General features: G+C 39.9%; 1 protein-coding gene across 6 annotated transcripts in view; it reads left to right on the forward strand.

Moving 5' to 3' along the window:
- The window catches only part of PRUNE2 (prune homolog 2 with BCH domain), a 256,469-nt gene that overhangs the window by 156,006 nt on the left and 82,734 nt on the right, over window positions 1–17,729 (forward strand). The window lies entirely within an intron of this gene.

Below are 17,729 nucleotides of genomic sequence, written 5' to 3' on the forward strand. Positions count from 1 at the left end.
AATATAATGACAGAAATGAAAAGAGAAGCAGTAGTCCCAATCTATCTTGAGAAGTAGTTTTGAAGACCTGTTTCCACCTCAGCAGGTGGAGGGTCAGACTTAGTGCAGAAAGCTGCCCAGAAGCCTTATCTCAGTTCTTAATCGAAAGGATCAGTGTTCAAATGTGAAAGTACCCATGGCCACTACCTCATACACTGTGTCAAACATCTGCCTTTGAGATTTTAAGCTGTTTTATCCAGACTTAAAGAAATGCTGACAGTTTTTACTGGACGATCTATTCATTGAGCTACTTCTGACACCGTCATAAGGAGGTACTTCAGGGGGGCACAGAAACCACCCAAGCGACGGTCCCTGTTCATCAACTAGTTTGACACACATGTATCTGTGGTCGCTGGAGATCTATTCCTCCCTCATTCAGTCCACCTCAGGAGAAGCTGTGTTCCAGAGACATGTCGGAAGCCGGAAGTAGGAGAGACTGAGGCTCTCTGTGAGCCTCATGAATAGACATCTCGAGCCCCAGGGAAAACTAGACACAGACAAACTACACAACCGAGCCGCTGCACATTCTTAACCAAGCTGGGCCTGCTGACCAGAGACTATGGAGAACTGGGTTCCTTGTCTTTGCAGCTGTGTCTGAAATAAGAAAGCATTAGCAGTGTCCTGATTCTGAAGTGAAGGCAAATGAAAGGCAACGAAACAGGAAAATTCTAAAGTTGTGTTATGATCCTGGAGTCCCAAGATGGAACCCCACATCAGGCTTCTTGCTTGACGGGGAGTCTACTTCTCCCTCTCCCCACTGCCCCCCAGCCCTGCTCATGCTCTGTCTCACTCACTCTCTCTCAAAAATAAATAAATAAATAAATAAATAAAAGGAAAAGAATAGTCAGTATTTCTTTCCAATTCACTGTTAGCATCATCCTTTTTTGCTTTTCCTTTCAGGATGGACCCCTCCTCTTTTCTAGCTTCTAACCACAGTGGTTAAGTTCATGCTATTCAAAGTGTGGCCCACAGACCAGCAGCCCAGATGTCACCTGGGATTTTGTAGAAATTTCGAATCTCAGTCCCCATCCCTGACCTACTAATTGAGAATCTGCATTTTAACAAGATTCCCAGGTGACTTGCATTCAAGTTTGAGAGGCTATATCTTAGGACTTGAAATCTGTATTTTTGAGCGATGAGGTAGGGCTGTACATCTTGCCTGTGATAGTGGAAGCTCTCTTGATCTTCCCTGAACTAATGTGCTGAACTGGACACATTCTCCATCATGCTCTGTGCTATGTACTGACTGATAACCTCAGCTGAACGCTTCAGACCCACTGAAAATTCTGCAGAATGCACAGGCTGTGCATCTCCTTTAACTGAATTCAGTGTTTACCGAGAATCGGCTGTGTTAGTTCCCAAACCTGTTTATACCAGTTGTACCGGTTAATAAAATCGCACACTTTAAATAAATTGAAACAGGAGGAGGAAAGATCATGTTTTCTAAGATAAATGCTTTAGAAAGGCTCAGTGAAATGAAACATATTGTCATTGAAAATTTGCTTTCGAATTAAGGCAGTACGGCTATCAGAAATTAGGAGGGGACCGTAACAAGGAAGAAGGAGTCTACATTTGGATCATCTCACATATGTATAAGATTTTATCCTACTTTAATGAAACTGAAATCAGAAATTGAACATTATACTTCGTATGTATGACTTAGACAACAAAGAGGATGGGAGACTCCTATAGACCTAGGCTCAAATATTTTAAAAGATCTTGACCCAAATCAGAAAGATTAAAAATGAATACATAGAAAAAATAATGAATACTGTTATGCTAAAAATTAAAAATAAATAAATAAACAAATAAATAAAAATGAATACATAATCTTACATCCAAAATCAATGAAATTAATCTTATTTCATTACAAAACATTTATTTCTCAATTTCCCTCTTTAAAACTGGACAGCAACATGCAAAAAAACCTAGACCACTTTATTACATTGTACACAAAAATAAATTCAAAATGGATTAAAGGCATAAATATGCAATCTGAAACTATAAAAATGCTAAAAGAGAACACAGGCAGTAACCTTTCTGACATCAGCCTTAGCAACTTTTTTTCTAGATATGTCTCATGAAGCAAGGGATACAAAAGCAAATATAAACTGATGGAATTACATCAAAATATAAAGATTCTGCACAGCAAAGGAAACAATCAACAAAACTAAAGGCAACCTATGGAATGGGAGAAGATATCTTCAAATGACGTATCTGATAAAGTGTTAATATGCAAAATATATAAAGAACTTATTAAAATTCAACACCCCCCAAAACAAATAATCCAATTTAAAAATGAGCAGAAGACATGAACAGACATTTCTCCAAAGAAGACATACAGATGACCAACAGACGTATGAAAAGATGTTCATCACCATTCACCATTAGGGAAATGCAGATCAAAACTATCATGAGAGATCACCTCATACCAGTCAGAATGGCTAAAATCAACAATACAAGAAACAACAGGTGATAGCAAAGATAGGGAGAAAAGGGAACCTTCCTGCACTGTTGGTGGGAATGCAAACTGGTGCACAGTCTGGAAAACAGTATAGAGATTCCTTTAAAAGTTAAAAATAGAAATACCCTGCAATCAGGAATCACACTAACTGGGTATTTACCCCAAAATCCAAAAACGCGAATTCAAAGGGATACATGCACCCTATGTTTATTGCAGCATTATTTACAACAGCCAAACCGTGGAAGCAGCACAAGTGTCGTGTCCATCAATTGACAAATGGATAAAGAAGATGTGGTGTGTATACACACACACACACACACACACACACACAAACACACAATGGAATATTATTCAGACATAAAGAATGAAACCTTGCCCTTTGCAATGACATGGTTGGAGCTAGAGAGTATGATGCTAAGTGAAATAAGTCAGTCAGAAAAAGACAAATACCATGGGATTTCCCTCCTGTGGCATTTAAGAAAACAAATGAGGGGGCGCCCGGGTGACTTAGTCGGTAAAGGATCCAACTCTTGATTCTGGCTCAGGTCATGATCTCCTGGTCATGAAATCGAGCCCACCGTTGATTAAAAATGAATACGTAAGATCAGAGGGAAGTCTTCATGAGATTCTCTCTCTCTCTGCCGCCCTCAACTCACGTTCACTTCCACTTTCTCTCTCAAGATAAATAAGTAGAAATCTTTTTTAAAAAATGAACAAAGCGGAAACAAAAGAGAGAGAGAGACAAATCAGGAAGCAGGCTTTTAATTAGGAAGAACAAACTGCGGATTACCGGAGGGGTGGGGTGGGGGATGGGCGGAAGCGGTGATGGGGATTAAGGAGGGCGCTTCTTGTAATGAGCCGGGGGTGATGTCGAATTGTTGAATCACTGCATCGTACCCCTGCAACTAATAGAACACTGGTAACTAAAATTGAGATTAAAAACTTTAAAAAATAAAAAAAAATCCCTCTTTAATCAAATTTTTAATCAATTAACTTTTCTTAATCCTATCAGCTAGACTACATAAAAACCTAAGTAGCGGGGTGCATGCTGGCTCAGTCAGTTAAGTGTCCGCCTTCAGCTCAGGTCATGATCCCAAGGGCCTTGGATCCAGCCCCGTGTCAGGGTCCCCACTCAGCAGGGAGTCTGCTTCTTCCTGTGCCCCCCAGCCCCCGCTCCTGCTTGCTCCCTCTCTCAAGTAAGTAAATAAAATATTTTTTTTAAAGAAAGAGAAAAAAGAAAACACAAGTAGAAGTCTCCTATTGCAGAGCTTTATTTTTAAAGAGTCAAGGACAGTAGAAACAATGAGTTTTCTGACTGTATTAATAGACTCTTCCTTTTTCAGGGTAGGAGTTTGAGGTCCAGAAAGGGAAAATGTCTTGTTTTGGATCAAGGTGTGGTTCTCAAAATGTGGTCCCTATGCCAGCCATATCGACATCACCTGCGAGTTTACTGGAAATGACGATTCTCAACTGGCCCCAGATCTATGGTATCAGAAACTCTGGGAGGGGGACCCAGATGTTTGTTCTCAGAAGCCCTCTGGGTGAATGTGACACAGCTCAAGTTTAAGACCCATCAATGTACCGTGACCACTCAGTAAAATCAGAACCTGGAGAAGAACCCGTTTCTCCATCAATCTGGACCATTATGCCATCTGGCAAATTGGTCATGCACTTTCTCTAAACTTTACCTTTCTTTTCTTTTCGTTTCTTTCTTTCTTTTTTTTTTTTTACAATTTTTTTTTTTTTTTGGTCTATTTGAGAGAGAGAAGGTGAGCAGGGGGAATGGGCAGAGGGAGAAGAAGAAGCAGACTCCTTGCTGAGTAGGCAGCCAGACATGGGGCTCAATCTCAGGACCCTGAGAATATGACCTAAGCCGAAGGCTGTGGCTTAACCAACTGAGCCACCCAGGTGCCCCACCCCCTCCCCTTTTTCCAATCAGTAATTTGAGAGCTCACATAATGTAGACAATGGGCTACAACAAAAGAATCTTAGAACAGGACTCTTTCTAACTTACATAAGGTAAAGAGGTAATTTGTAAACTCTAACAAAAGATGGGTAATTTTCATTGACCTAATTGACAGATAAATTCATGGTTAAATCATTGTAGCTGTCAGTCCTGCTGAGGCTGTCCTAGCGCGTCCAGAAGGTTGACTGTCAGAGATCCTAGACCAAGCATTGTAGAGATTAGCTCGTTTTGTAAAGTAGGTTTTCCCCTTATTTTCCAGGTGAAAAAAATGGACGCTTAGCCTGATCCAGTAACTTGCCCAAAGGCACGGAGATAACAGGGTGTGGAGCTAGGATTTGAATTCTGGGCTGTCAGATGTCAAAACCCATCAAATTTTCATATCCACTCATTTGAAAGAGTTAGATCTACTTATTTTACAAATAAGATGGGAACATATATTTTTGGAATTTGGGTTTTCGCAGTGACTATGGAAGTTCACTCAATGGGTTGAGAATAGAAACAGAACCACTGATTGAGGAACTATGTCTACGGGGCATGAATTGAAAATTGTTTCTTTATATCAGTATAGACCACCATTCTGCACCTGACCTGCACATTAGAAAAAAGGCTGGAACTTTCTGGAAAATATATTGGTTCCCAGCCCCCCTCCCTTAAACCAATTAAATTTAAATATCACTAGGAGGGGTGTGAGTATTTGTATTTGTGTGTGTGTGTGTGTGTATCTCCCTGGGTTTTTCTAAGGTGCAACCAAGGTTAAGAACTAGTAATGTAGACATACAGGTTCAGATAATTCAGGCTCAGAAATGGATTTTGATGACTTTTTCCCTGTAGCCTGTTATCAGACATGGATGCTGGCCGTTCATGGACTACTCACAATGCCCGAGACATGTTGCATTGCCCTCAAGACCCACCATATTTGGGGTATACCATAACTGAGTTAACAGAGAAGTCTTTATATCATTTTCAGGCATCCCAAATATAAGTATGGTGTTTAAAAATGCCTTACTGGGCGCCTGGGTGGGTTAAGCCTCTGCCTTAGCCTCAGGTCACGACCTCAAGGTCCTGGGATCAAGTCCTGCATTGGGCTCTCTGCTCGGCAGGGCGCGGGCTTCCCCCTCTCTCTCTGTCTACTTGTGATCTCTCTCTGTCAATAAATAAATAAAATCTTTTAATAAATAAATAAATAAAAATGCCTTACCCATTACTGACCTGGGTTTATAGAATTTTTCTAAACTAAAAAAAAATCTCTGGAAAATACCCAGAGAAAAACTTTGTTTTTCTGGTACAGGAAATAGATGTTTCGGTAAAATCTGGCTTTTTTTTTTTTTTTTTTTTAAGAAAACCATCCTGCTTTTCCTTTGTTTGAGAGAATCAAAATGCTGTTTATTTTACAAGCATACTAATATAAACTAAAAGACAATTGATGGAAATTTTTAATTTTTGCCTACTTACAAAAAGCAAACATTTGGCTGATGAGTGCAATGTAATCATGTAGATGTCCTCATCCCTGAAATTTTTTTTTCTCCCACGTAAACCAGATGAAATTCATGATATGTCTTGCTTTTTGCAGTAATGTTTCTGAAAAAGTTGGGTGTGATTTGAGTTATTAAGTTTGAAAAACTCCCCAAATATTATTCTCTGAAGTTATTCTTAATTAGGGCATTTTTTTGCCCCTTGGGGACAATTGACAACGTCTGGAGACATGTCTGTCACAACTCGGGGAGTAAGTTTGCTACTGGCATCTAGTGGGTAGAGGCCAGGATGCTGCTAAAAACTCTGAAATATACAGAAAAGCTCCCACGACGAAGACTTTTCCAGCCATAATATCCACATTGCTGAATTTGAGAAACCCTGCTCTGAAGTTATTAATTTTTTACCTGTTATGAATTCAGATCCCCCCCCCAGCATTTGGCCTGCTTAAAGCCCTTCTATAAATAACTCTTGTATAAAATGATAACATATACACACAACTGTCCCTAAATATGCTTTGCCTTACAGGCGGGGGCTGTAGATCATTTCTCATTTGTATTTAAAGCATGTTGGTGTCTCACATGTATGGTGCAAATAGCAATGGAAATTTGACCATTATAAGGGAGATCAGAGCATCTGAAGACCTCTGGGGCCAGAAAGGGGATTCCTCACATTGACCTGAAAGGGTAAAGGTGAAAGAGGCTTGGCCTCTTTTTCCTGGGTTCAATTGATGGTGCTATGTATTTTTGATTGATGAAGCATAACTTACATATCATAAGCTTAACATGTTTATAGATTTGCTCTGTCACTCCTTTTTATAATACCTCTCTTAACTGGGGTCCAAACCACCATGAAATGAAACAGCTAAATCATTTGACTCAAGTTAACTTTCCAAGCATTGTATATCTCTGTCCGTGACTGGGGCTTGGTTAGCTAGAAGGAAAATGGGGATTTGGGAAATTATCTCGTGTGTGTGAAAGGGAGAGAGAGAGTGAGTCCTTTGAGCTTGATAGCTAGGGTGCCTATCTGTGTGTTGACCTGATCAGCCTCCTCTTCCAGGAAATGACTCTTACCCATCTCTCTTGTCATGATGAGTGCCATATCGGTATTTGTGGTCTTTCCAATTTCTCTCAGTTGCTTGGTGCAGGATTAGGCACCCAACCCAAGTGGGAACAACCAGAATTCCTTCCCTGTGGTTTTCAAACTCAAAACCAAGAGACAATGAACCTTGACTAAACTTGAAGGGTCTACACTGGGCTCATGTTTCCCAGCACACAGAAGATGCTATTTGGTCACAAAAGAGGAGAAGGAAGCCAGAAGAGAACAAAGAAGCACATCCCCAGCAAACCCCCGCCTCCTCCCAACTTACTCCCAGTTCTTCATTTGCTTTTTTGAGAACACCTCCCAGATCCTTTTGACTTCCTTTCTCTGAAGTCAGTGTAAGTTACTGTGACTTGGGACCAAGAAAGTCATGACAATACAGTGTCCTTCCCTGAAAACGAATTCCTTGAGATCCCCACACACAGACGTCTCCAAATGGAAATAAAACCACACACCCCAGAGTGTATCTGTTTGCAGGAGGGGGTTTCTGGTAATTAGCTTAGATTGCAACAAATGGTACACACAGACTGTTGGCTCTGCATGTGTGCTCCAAGATTGGTGTTTACCCTATTAGATTCCAATTTAAGAATGTCATAAAGTTTATCAGTGAGCAAATGGAAACTAGCAAGAACACATACATAAGTGGGGAGAGGCGTGTGCCTGGATAACATTGATTTGTTTAGACTTCAAAACAATTACTTTCATTGGGGTGATAGCAAAGGGGACACAACCATATTCCTCCACTTAAACTTGGTGATGGTTGGGTATTTTAAGCAAATGAGTTGTCAGCAGAAAGGCTTCATTAGACCCATCAGGATATCTGCCCATGAAGAACGAATCCCAAACTGTACTGACAGTTTCCTTGAGCCAAAATGATGAAGCACTTCTGACAAGAGGCATATTGTGCTCCCCATGTGAGGAGCGTGAGGAACAAAAGAGACAGTTTGATCTTCATTTGGTCAGGTTAATATTGACACAGCTTAGAAACATCGGAAGTGTGTGTAATGTACACGTACAGCTAGTGCTCTAGAGACTTGACTGGTGGTTTCCATAAATCAGAAAAGGGTACCCAGCGAGGAAGGAAGGTTTCCTGCTTTCTCGAAATATTGTTCAAACTAGATGATTTATTTTTACAAAGAAAAATAAATAAAGCTGTAAGTTTTCAAGCTCATGGCTCAAAACAAGCCAACAGGAATTTTTTTTTAACATCTATACACAATTGTGGAAATAATTCAGTATTATTATCTGGTAGCTGGAGTGTTGCCCAGGTTCCACCATTTCAAAAATAAAGCATGACTAATGAGTGGATTTTCCATTACACATGGGTCCTGAGTTACTCATTCCCATATAGAAGTGCTTATAAACACACATAAATTCTAACAAAGGGGCCCTTCGAGGGGAACAACAGTGTAGCCCTTTTCCTGCTGAATCCTTCCATCCATATTGTATCAAAAGTTTTGATGATTATGGGTCTATCCTTAAAGAATGTATAAATTAGGCTGACCTTGTTAATGAGATCGTGACTTATTTATATTTAATTGGCTGTGAACCTTCCCACATGCACTTATTCAATCTACTATTAACTAGTTGTAAGTGTCTGCCTTCATCTCCTCTATGGAATATAGTATATAAGCATCATTCTTCAGGGCAGTTCTTTGTGGTTCTAACATTGGTTTTCTTTATGATGGGGACAGTAAGGATTGGGCAAGACTTCAACTTGTTTAATTTCAGGTTGACGTGAAACCACTCCATTTTAGGAGGTTCTTCATTTAAACCTGTGATTCCTGTTGAGCTCTTTCCCCCTCCTCCTCCCCTTCCCTCACTCTCTCTCACGAGCTCTTTCTCTTCATTAATGATATGGTTGTAGGAGGTAATAACTATCTGATGACATGAAAACAGTAATTTTCTATTTTCAACAAACATGCGCACTCTCCTTCTCTTCTTGAGTTCTTTGACCCAAATGATGACCTTACGAGGGTGATTGTTTAAAAGACTTTTGGTTTCTTCTTTAATACTTATGACGTGCTTGACCTACACTGAAGCATCTATTTGCACATTGACAAATCATTTTGTCATGGATGGTTATGCCTTTATAGGCGGGCTTTGCTTGAAGAGATGGTGGTATCATAAGTTCTTCTGTTAACCTTAAAAATTAAAACTGTCAGATTTTTTACCAACAAAAAGGATTTATTCAGGAGTAGCAGAGAATTGCAATCCAGGTCAAGCAAGCTATGGAAAACCATAGGCAAGTCAGAGCCTTGAAGCAGAGGAACACTCTTTTATAGAGGGAGGGGGGAGCAGGGAAGGTCATTTGTTGGAAACATAAAGCCCATTGGAGTAAACTGGGAGTCTGAAGTATCATGGCTTTTCATTGGCTGAGTTGTGATAGTCTCTCATTGGCTGGGCTGTTACCAAGGCAGAAGGAAGGCCTTTCTTGCTCCTGCTGGGTAGTAGTGTTTATGTGCGCCCTCAGTCTCTTCCTGTTGGCTCTGCAATTGATAACAAGTGGTAAAAAGTGAGAGCTTCCCCTGCTGCCCTCCTGACATCATTCTAAATGAGGTTCCCTTTATTAATTTTTTTGTGCTTTATCCCCTTTAATTAATTTTCACACTTCCTATTAAGATTCCCATTCCCTCGTGGTTAAAAATTACTTCTTTATTTTATACATTATATTATAGTTTATATATTTCATGTATTTTATATATATTATTATATATATAATATATATTATAAATGTATTATATATCATAAAAATTACCATCCTGTGAATCCTAATTCCTGGTTTCTTTGGGCTTTTGAGCAGAAGAAACAATGTTGGGAGCATCCCTAGATAACGTTTTTATATCCTGAATGTTAATTGAGATTCTTCCATCATGCATGGAAGCTACCAAAGAAAGCAAAACTACATGGGGGCAACTCTGGGTAACTTGTGACCATGCCAGTTCTCCCGCTTTCTAGGTTTTCTGCATACACATGCATGCCCAACTTTTCAGAAGTACATATTGCTGTAAGAATGTCAAAACATTCTTTCTTCATAGCAGTTTCTTTGGGTGAGTTTTCATTTTTAGGCCTATGCATACAGTTAATGGTCATCCCACACTTCTAGTTCAGAGAGTAGATGACAAACTGGAAATTGGTCATAAGGCTTGATAATATTGAATCACACACACAAAAAATGTAAACAACTCATTATTATTAGCATGTGTTAAAATCAGGGGTGTGACTTGCTTGTGTATAATAATGAGGGTGAGTGGTCACATAGTCACAGAGGAAGGGGCAAAAAAATGTTTTTTGTTAAATTAAAACCAGAATTCGTTAGTAGTATCTTTGGTGGTGAAGAATTTCTCATTCAAGAAAAACATAGAGGTCAGATCATGGGTTCTACTCCCATTTTTCACCTGGATCAGCCATGTGACATCAGTGTCTTTACCCCTCAGAGCCTCCTTTCTCCCAGTGTGAAACAGAAATGATGTTACCCACCTCATCAGGGCATCTTGAAGTTTAGATGAGATGATGCAAAGCATGTAACAGGGGGCTTAAGGTAGACACAGTGCTTGGTTAAATCATGATAGGCAATTCACTGCTGGTTTTGATGAAAATCACACTGATACATATGTTATATACTCATTTATATAATGTAGCATTTTTAATTTTCACAAAATCTCTTTACAATAGAGCTCTTTCTTTAGCTATGAAGAATATTATGTACTGTCAGACTCTATTTTCAAAGTATGATGCATAATATAGTTTTAAGAGATCCAGTGAAGTTTTTACTACTTAAATGCCTTGGTGAGCTTATAAAAATAAGAACAATAGAGCTTTTTGGTTTTTTTTAAATGACATCTGGTTAAAACATGGGAAATATCTTTGCTTACCAATTAAAGAGTGGCTGAAAAACAGAATAAATGAAATCTCTTAATTTATGCATTTTGTGTTCTCATAAATCATTTTCCTGTCAAAATTATCAGACTTTATTATTGCTGAATATTTTAAACATCATAATGGAATTTTGGTAGCATAAATCATAAAGCTTTCAGTTAGAACATTTGTGTACACACCTCAGCATTTTTCTTATATCTTGATGAAAAAAAATAGTCCTCAGTCTAGAAATAAATCCATGCAGAGTATAAATGTCAAACTATACTCTTAAATTTCAGTAACTCAGCAATCCATGCTGGTCACTGTGCTTGCTAGGTGGTTATGGACTGTCAAGCTATGTTTCTAAGACTCGCTGTTTCCCCAAAATGAAGCTCGACATGCTTCTGTTTTCATCTTGGGCATGATTTTTATCCTACCTGCAAAAAAAAAATACCTGCTCACTTGATTTTTCTATTTCTTATAAGATGAAAAAAATCTCAAATGTAATAAATCCTGGCATAGCTTGTTCTTGACATTAGAAAACAATTTATTGCATTTACTAAAAGGCTTATGCAATGTATTTCATTTATAATTTGTAAGAGAGAGACAACTGTTTTTGGATTAGGTATGTAATCCAGAATGCTGGACCTACATAGAAAGTGTTAGCATGAGGAGTAACGTCTAAAGAAGGGCAGGTGGCCCTTGGAGGAGAAACAGTGGTAAGGAAGGAGCAGGCTCTACTCTTGGTGACTTAGCAGAAGGAGAAATCACCATGCAATCCTTTGATCCTTTAAAAGCTGTTATTTGTGTATAGAGAAACAGAAGCTCATTCACTGAGTGTAAGTTGGAATTAAATATTCACCCAGTTAAGCGTTTTCCTTCGGCTTAGTTCATGATCTCAGGGTCTTGGGATCGAGCCCCACATCGTGTTCCCTGCCCAGTGGGGAGCCTGTTTCTCCCTCCCCCTCGACTGCTCCCCCTGCTTGTGCTTTCTCTCTCTTTCTCTCAGTCAAATAAATAAATAAAATATTTTTTAAAAAATAAGGATTTCAGTAACAAGATAAACACTCTTTACCCATTTCTTAAATCTTGTATCATTTTTTAAATGACTTTGCTTCACATTTAACTCTGTGTAAATTCCTCAATCCCATCACCTTTAAAAATTTTATATGTGAGTCACTTAAGTGACTTAAAAATGTGTGTGACTATCACTTGAAAGTTCATATATATTATAAAGGATATAAGGCAAGAAATTTTAATAGGAATAACTAGTTCCTATACCAAAATCTGTAAAAGCACAGCGTCTGTCCTTTTGTGTGACTGTTTCATAATTCATGTAACCATTTCTCTATTGTTGGACATTTAGACTGTTTCTAAGTTTTAGTTATTAAAGCAACAACCCTTTGTCCATAAACCTTTTATGTGAGTATCTGATTATTTCTTTAAAATGTATTTCTAACAGTGTATGAGAATGCCTCTTAGAAGGTATTTGCCAATAATAGGAAAAGATAATGTGAAATATTTTAGTATCAAAGGATTTCTACAATTATCAGCGAGCTCAGATATTTATTGGCATTTGTATTTCAATTGTAAATGTCATATGGTCAACTGTTTTTCTATTGTTTTGCTTACTTTTTTCCATTAACTTATAAGAACTTGATTTTGAGGACATTAAGACTTCCTCCTCCCAGTTAAAAAATAAATAAAATGATAGTAAGTAATAACAGTTGCCCTGAAAACTTTTGAGTAGCTGTAAGCGAAGTGTCATGATTCTGCTTACATTTTTATTTTTTTTTAAAAGATTTTATTTATTTATTTGACAGACAGAGATCACAAGTAGGCAGAGAGGCAGGCAGAGAGAGAGAAGAAGCAGGCTCCCCGCTGAGCAGAGAGCCCGATGCAGGGCTCAATCCCAGGACCCTGGATCGTGACCTGAGCCGAAGGCAGAGACTTGAACCTACTGAGCCACCCGGGCGCCCCTCTGCTTACATTTTTAAACGCTCTCTCGGTGCAGCAGGAAGAACTGATCGTAAGACACAAGAGCAGCTTGAGGGAGACCAGTCAGTAGCCTGTTGCCACTATTCAAGTAAGAGATGATGGTGACCGTGGCTGGGACAGTGATAGAGATGGAGAGAAGTGTTTGGACTCGAACCATGTTTCAGAAGTAAAAATCACAGGATTTATTGACGAGGAATGAGAAAAGAAAAGAATCAGTGATATCCAGATGTTTGGCTGAGTTAACTGGATGCCTGATGCTATCATTTAATGATATGGGGCAAACTGAGGTCGAGGTTGGTGTTTATTTGTTTTTTGAGATGTTTATTAGACATTTACGTGGAAATATCACGTGGATAGACAAGGGTAGAGTTCAGGTGGATGCGGCTTGGTTGTCCCTGGTAGACAGACTGTTTCAAAGCCAGCGCACTGGATGAGATCCTCAAAGAGAATGTGTACATAGAGAAGAAAAAGATGTGTGAGACACAGTCTGAGGCTTGAACACTTAGAAGTTCAAAAGGAAAAGGAACCACAGAGAGGACCTAGTTGTAGCCTTGGAGCTGAGAGAAAAACAAGGGTAATATGACAGCAAAGTGAAGGAAGGAAGGACATGTTTCAAGGAAAGGGGAGGGTCAACCTCGCGGAATTCTTGGGAGAAGTCAAGTAGAGTAGAGGCAGAAAAGTGGCCAAAGTATTGCCATTTGGAAGCGATTGGTACTTTTTTTTTTTCCTTTTTTTAAAAGCTTTTATTTATTTGTTTGACACACACACACACAGAGCACACAAGTAGGTGGAGTGGCAAGCAGAGGCAGAGGGAGAAAGAGGCTTCCCGCTGCTGAAGGAACCCGATGCTGGGGCACGATCCCAGGACCCTGAGCCAAAGGCAGATGCTCAACTGGCTGAGCCATCTGGGTGCCCTGTGATCGGTAGTTTTGAGCAGAGCAGTTTTGATGGAACGATGGAGGCAGAAACGGGACAGAGGGCTTCAGAAGACAATAGAGGATAGGACTATACCAGCACTGTAATAGAGTGGGTTTTCCTCTCTCAGGGAATAGCCACATTTCAGTACTCAAATGTTTACAAGACATCGCTTTTATTTCATGTGATCCACTACGACGATCAGCACATGGCACAAAGACTCCGTTTTTCAGAGCGATGGAATAAGAACTAAAACAGGATTTTAGTTTGAGAGAATGTAACTTTCTACCACGTTTGTCTGCAGACTTTCAACCACAAATGTAATGAATCTCCTGGACACTGTCACTGTCACTGTCTCGGTTGTGACAGGAGTTCAAGTAGAGCCATCTCATTTCTGTTTCCCTGCTCTTGGTCATTATGATCATCAAATTCACCTTCAAATAATAAAGCCTTTTTCTCCCCACACTTCTGGGCTCTTCCAACCCATTCCAAAACTAGAGAGTACTTGGACAACAGTACTCATGACCTCTAAAAATGTTTAATGATTGAATCTTTGGACCCATGGATGACAAAGGACAGTGACGGGGGCACTTCCCATTCCTCCCAGTTGAGGTACTGGAATAGGCTGGCTTTGGTGCCAGCCAGTTAGTTCCCAGCTATAACGATGAGCAGAGTAACTTTGTAAATTCCTAGCAGCAGTCTCAGGCTGGGGTCCTGCTGCTAAGGTAGAAGATTGTATGATGGGGACCATCATACATGGGGGGGTGGTAAGTTACGATAGGAGCTCTTCGTTGGCAAAGTGAGTGAGATACACATACGTGTATGTATATAATTTTAACTGAAGGTAGAAGAGACATTTTGGAGACATTTGAGCAGATTAACAAATAGTATTTGTATACATGTAACTAAAACAGTAATTTATCAGGTGGAAGGCAGATGCGGGGAATAAAATGCCAACCTGTATCTACAGTTGGGTTGTGTTGATGATGAAGTGCTGTTTATTCAGGGCCAGCCTCGCTTGTCAGCAACATAAGAGCTACCGTAGCACATGACTCCCTGCGTAGCTAGAAGACAATAATAAATTATCTCCTATGCAAATAACACCGGCATAAAAGCAGAACAAACAGACTCTGCCTCCCCGATTCCTGAAGATTCTCACTCACTCCCTTGTTTGGTGCTGTTTTCAACATGATCTTACTGACACACTCCTAAAGCCATTAAGATCCACTCTGGTTTGGTCCGTTACATGAGGGTAGACAGGACATAGTTGTTGGCGACTGCCATTTTGGAGGTAGAGTAACATGAAACACGCCCAAGTGATTCACGCGAATCTTTGTTTTTTTCAACACTTCGTATGATCGTATGGGTTTGGGAGCCACCCAGAGGTGGCTTGATTCGAAGAATCACTTGATTTTCACATCATGAAAATACAGAATCTTGGACCCAATCCTCGACCCGATAAATGAGATATTCCAGCAAAGTGGCTCAGAAACACACACCCACCCCGGGGTGATTTTTATGATGAAGGTGTTGTGAGGAACCAGGAACTGAGGTGTGAGTTAAAAGTCCCAGGAAAATGACAGCATTGAAAGAACCCAAAGAAAGGGGCAGAAGGAAATATATCAAAAAATATATTCCTCCCTTTTTGAAATGGCTTTTCAATTTTCAATGTGCTTTCGAATCACCCGGGATTTTTGGAGAATGCACTTTCTGCTTCAGTAGGTCTGGAGCATGGCCTGAGACAGCATCCCTAACAAGACGTTTGGTGTTGCCAAAGCCTTTGGACTTGAGTCCCAAAAGATCCTAGAGCTGTCATTTGTACACAGAAGAATCCAAACAGATTGGAGTTCAGCCAACAGTTTGGAATAGCAAATGTTCCACAACTATGGCTTTGAATAATGCTGAATCTACTGCATCCTATTCTTGGGCTCAGCTACCAGTAAAACCTGCCTTCTTTTGTTCAAGTGACCTAGCTGGGAGTCTCGTAATAATTGTTGTGAAAAATCTCTAAGAAGTGTTGTATCTTCTTTCAAGAGTTTATAACTGTATGCGGGGGATTTTCTGTACATACCGAAAAAAAATATTTTGAAAGGGAAATTGCTAAGCTTTTTGGCCAACACCGTTATTCTGGAAGATGTAGGAGATAAGACGTAGGTAGCTGCTGTCCATTCTTGTTTTCCTTCAGGACCATAACTGCTTTTATAATTCATGACAGCAATAAGCTCAGCACTGAGGTCCTCTTGAGGGACACGATCAGTGATGATTTGAGATAATTCCGTTTATTAAATGTGCATTGTGTATAATGTAAGGTCCATTTAAAAATATATATCATTTTAAATATCTACTTCTATTGTGGGTGAATTTATTTTTTAAGTATCTAGAGATTGCTACTATGACACACGCACAATAAATAAAAAGCATGAAAACTGACAGTATGCTTTCTGAGACACATGTTGCAAAAGCTGTTGTATTTGAACATCCTAAATTTCACTACCAAGTCAGTACAATAGATCCTTGGTATTCACCAACAACGTATCCTGAGAGCTTTGTCAACTCCCCGGTGCAATTCCTTGTACCCAAAAAGGGCAGTGTTCTCTGGAGACGCCTAGTGAGAGCGGCTGCTGCAAAAGTAGGCAACAATCACTCCTTGAGGTGTGGAAGCTGATGGTGGGTGGGCTCCCACACCTGTCAGGTGTCTCGTGTGGCCTCTCGGGGCCTCAGAGACTTTGACATTCAATATCCATTACTGGATATTTTAAGCAGCCAGTAAATAATCTGAGCCACAAATATGAAATCCACAAGTTTCAAAGAACAGCCACATACAAACATAAAGCTGGGCACGGGAAATGCCCTCATCTCTTTGCACTGAACTGTCTGGCCCCTGGTCACAGTTATCTGGGGAGGGTGTACGTGGCACCTCCACTTCCTGTGGTACATATTTCCGTGCCACTTTAATACTTTACCAGTGGTTGGGCCGTCTGGGTGACTCAATGGGTTGAGACTCTACCTTCAGCTCGGGTCATGATCTCAGGGTCCTGGGATCGAGCCCCACATCGGGCTCTCTGCTCAGCGGGGAGTCTGCTTCCCCCTCTCTCTCTGCCTGCCTCTCTGCCTACTTGTGATCTTTCTCTCTCTGTCAAATAAATAAACAAAATATTTTAAAAAATACTTTACAGTGGCAAACACAGTTCTGATACCTTTTATATCAGAACAAAAATGAATAGAATTCTTCGTCTCTCTTGAGTGCATGTTGTGGTGATTTCAACTGAGTGGTGCAGTCAACTGTCGATTGTCTGTGACATATATATGGATATATATCATATATCAGATATGTGATATATACATATCATATATATTTATATTTAATTACTGTGTGTGTGTGTGTATATATATATGTGTGTGTGTGTATATATATATATATATATGCGCTGTGATAGAGCATTATGTAGCAAAGGCTGATTTTTTGTGTCTTTCTCTCCAGTCATTCAAAAACATTTTTTTTGAGGGGCATCTGGGTGGCTCAGACATTAAGTGTCTGCCTTCAGCTCGGTCCTGATCCTGGGGTCCTGGGATTGAGCACCATATTGGGCTCCCTGCTTCCCCCTGGAAGTCTGCTTCCCCCTCTCCCTGTGCTCCCCCCATCCCACTGCCCATGCTCACTTTCGCTTGTTCTCTCTCTCTCAAGTAAATAAATAAAATCTTTAAAACAAAGACAAAAATATTTTTTTGAGCAACTAGTATATTCCAGGCATTATGTTAGGGGCTAGTGTCTGGTCTTCAGTTCCTTCCTTTAAAAAAGAGAAACAACTATGCCAACAAAGTGGTTCTCATTGCCATTAATAAAACTGAAAAAGGCCAGCACATATTCGGAGATGATGTGAGCCGCGGGTTTGTGGTCATGGGCTCCTTTTCCACAAT

Source organism: Neovison vison, chromosome 9 (assembly GCF_020171115.1).
Source record: "Neovison vison isolate M4711 chromosome 9, ASM_NN_V1, whole genome shotgun sequence".
Taxonomy (NCBI): Eukaryota; Metazoa; Chordata; class Mammalia; order Carnivora; family Mustelidae; genus Neogale; species Neogale vison.